This window comes from Dreissena polymorpha, chromosome 2 (genome assembly GCF_020536995.1).
Source record: "Dreissena polymorpha isolate Duluth1 chromosome 2, UMN_Dpol_1.0, whole genome shotgun sequence".
In the NCBI taxonomy this organism is placed as follows: Eukaryota; Metazoa; Mollusca; class Bivalvia; order Myida; family Dreissenidae; genus Dreissena; species Dreissena polymorpha.
The window spans coordinates 99,239,268-99,242,971 of record NC_068356.1 but is presented as its reverse complement, the minus strand read 5'-3'; positions in this window follow the sequence as shown (position 1 = coordinate 99,242,971).

Here is a 3,704-nt window from a genome sequence, read left to right as displayed (position 1 = left end):
CAAAACTTAGGTTGACGTTTGATCTAGATGATCTCTAGACCTAGTTTGAACATGGGCCATGCCGGGCCAAAACCTAGGTCACGGGGTCACTTAGTGCATTAATGCATTGAGCATGGTGTCTGCTCTCTGTCTCTTATTGACGAAGTTTACTTCCGATTCATCAAACTTGGTCAGAAGTTTAATATAGATGATATCTAGGCCATGATTGAACACTGGCCATTCTGGGGAAAACAAACTAGGTCAAGGGGTCACTTAATGCGTTTTAACACATTCAGTATGGTGTCCGCTCTCTTTTCAAGTACTTATCATCCCCTTCTCAACAAACTTGGTCGAAAACTTAATCTAGATGACCTTTAGGCCATGTTCGAACATGGGCCATCCGGGCCATAAACTAGGTCAAGGGTCACAGGTGCGTTTTACACATTTAGCCAAGGTTTCCCTATTTCAAGTACCTTTCATCCCCTCTTCATGGGGGGTATTCGTCACGTCTGTGACAAAGCTCTAGTTTGTTTGTTATTAAGTTAATGAATGGCTTTTTGAGAGGTATCAAGTGTGTTGCCAGGGTAATGAAATGCTTATAAAGTCTTAAAAAATGTTGTCTTAATTTATACATGACATACTTAATTGCAGAAACCCGGATAGCAAGGCGTTGAGTTTGTTCTTGAAGCATTTGCACAGAAGCAGTCATCATCTTGATATTCTGGAATCTCCATGGTGAGGACGACCTCAGTCTGTGAACAAAATGCAGAGCTAACCTCAGGTGAGTGTTCAAGTCTGTGCATGTTTTTTTTACGCCCCCAAGTTCAATAGATGTGTGGGTGAATGTAGATTTACCTTTGTCCCTCATACGTGCATCCTGCTGTTGGATTTTATGCATAGTCTTAACTCGAAAGTATTTTTCTAGTGTGATTAAACTTAACATATTTTCCAAACCATACTGTGAACTTGCCTACTTGTGTATTTTGATTTCGTTTTCTTTGACTATGTGGAATTTTGAGACCAAAAGCAAAATGTAGGTGAATGGTGGCAAACCCTTTCACTACTTCAAAACAAAACGTTTGATTCCGACGGCAAAATGTATATTCATCAAATCACAATCCAAATGGTTTGGTAATAAAAAGAATACACTTTAATTTAATCACTTATTATTAATTATTATTTTATGAGTAGTCTCAGGACAATATTTTCTCGATGGATTACAATCAGATTAGTTGTCTCATTCTGAAATACCAAGTGCTCCGCGTGTTCTTTTTTCCATTGGTATCAAAGATAAAATGAAAAACTGACATTACAGTAACAAGTCTTTTTTCAGATGCTTTTGACGAAATCAAAACCATCCGATCAGAAACACAGACTGTTGCAGCAGTTGTTACCATATGACCGCAGTCAAACCTAAGAAGCTCAGAGAAATACTGATTTAGTTCTGCTAGTCTCTGCATACCGCCTGGTTTGGTCAGCACTTACTCTGACTCTTTGAATATTATGACGGATGGAATGAATGACCTTGTTCAGATCGAAATGCCGAATGACACATCACAAACAATTCAAGTGGAAAGCCAGAAAGTCATGTCAACAGCCACATTTTGTATGTCACCAGCCAAGTTGTATTCAAAAGACAAACAATAGTTTATGCTCTATTGTGTATGTGACCAGCAAGTTGTATTCAACGAAAAACAATAGTTTACGTTTTATTTTTTATGTGACCTACCAAGTTGTTGTATAGGTCCCTGGTTTAGCAAAGCATTTAAAGTATTTTTAAAAGCACACATATTGCATGTCAATTCAATGTCTTTGCCTGTATTATGAAACTTTCACTACAGATGTTGATCCTCGTGATGGTAAATAAATGGGAAATACAAGTTATCAAAGATTTGTTAAGATTGCCAAAGCTGTTTAAATGATGCTGGTAACTTGAACAAGATTGAAAAAAACATTGGAGTGTTTTCATGTTATAAGACATGTTTCAGTTGTCTGTTTTTAAACCGTTAATATAGATTAGCTAATGAAAAGTATTTGTTCAGAAAGGTGTAAAATGTTTACGCTTCAGATTTTTGTCAATCAACCTTATGAAAACAATACTAGTCAATTGGCTCATTCGGGTCGGTATTCTATCATGAATCTTTTTTAGTAGCATACTATGTATTTCATGGGAATATAAATAAATCGGGGCAAAATTATTTAATCTACCTGAAATAATTGATTCTGTATTTACTACTAGTACTTTGTTGATTTCAATGGATAGTGTTTGTTAAATGAGTAGAGTATGACTCTTGTTGAAAAGCTTTAAATGAAACTGTGAATTAAAAAATAAATATTAAATTTGTTTACAGTTTTATGAAAAATGGCAAAATATTGTTAAGTTGTGTTGTTTTATCATATACTAACATGGTCATAAGTGTTAAAATTTGTTTTCGGACATAATAGTTTATTATGCTTTATATTTGTATATGTACATAACGACGACAAGATTGTATCCTCTTTAATCAGTGAGCAACTTAATCAAGATATCTTGATCACTGTATCAAGTGTATATTTTGCCATTTATACATAGAGCAACTGTAAAACAATTGTATTTTAAATGTAATGTATCCATGTATTGTTGCCATTTTTATTAGATAAACGCACTGTTAACATTAATTTGTACAAACTATTGTTATAAAAAAACATCTTGTTTCAATGCTAAAATATGTATAAACTGTTAAAATAATGCACAGTAACAACTTCTGAAGAGAAAAATATACTTAAGGCAATAGAAACACATTGTTATATGAAATGCTTTTATTAAGAACACCTACTTAAAATTTGTTTAATTTTGTTTAACATTATCTGAAGAAAAAATAGTACCTTGTAATTTGAAATCAGTCAATGAAAAAAAAGGGAGTGTGCCATATGCTAACAATAGTCAAGAAGTGCAATGCCTTTATGGTTAATACAACAGAGCAATACAATTTGCTTAAACTAGAGCACCACATAAAGGGTGCCATGCTCGGCTACGGGTGCAGTTTTTGAATAAATGAAAGCTTGACATAATTTATTTGAGAAGGTCACAGTGACTTGACCATTGACCTAGTGACCCCAAAATGGGGTGTGGTGTTGTAGTAACTCATCAATGTGCATCTACATATGAAGTTTGAAAGTAGTTGTAGTTGGGAAGCACTTTGATTTTAGAGCCAATGTTTAGGTTAAGCACGACACGGACGGGGACGACAACAACTAACTGGCTATGACATTACCTCGGGTTTTCTTCTTCCGAAAATACCCAGCTAAAAATAAAAACAAAGATGTCTGTTTTGCAAATTTTTTGTAACACTTATGAATGTGCTTATATTAAACGTGAACAGTATTGAACATATATTGCTTATGATAAAGTTTGACATTTTATTAGTTTTGTAACACAGCGTGTTTGACCTTTCAAATTGACCCTCCCACAATCCCTTATTCGCTTTCAGTGGGGGCCATTATTCTGTACATCTTCCACTACAAGTTCAGGCAAATGTTTTATGACCAGATTTCCTCATATTTGGGAATGTTTATATTTAACTTTTATTGAATGCATGAAACATGTTTGTTCTGTTTTTGAAAAGCTGAAAATAGCTTGATGTTTGTAAATTGTGAGGACATGTTTAGATCAAATTGATATATGAAAAAAAACCACATTTTGCATTAACTTGTATTGGTAGCTAAACAACACATGTTTCCAAATA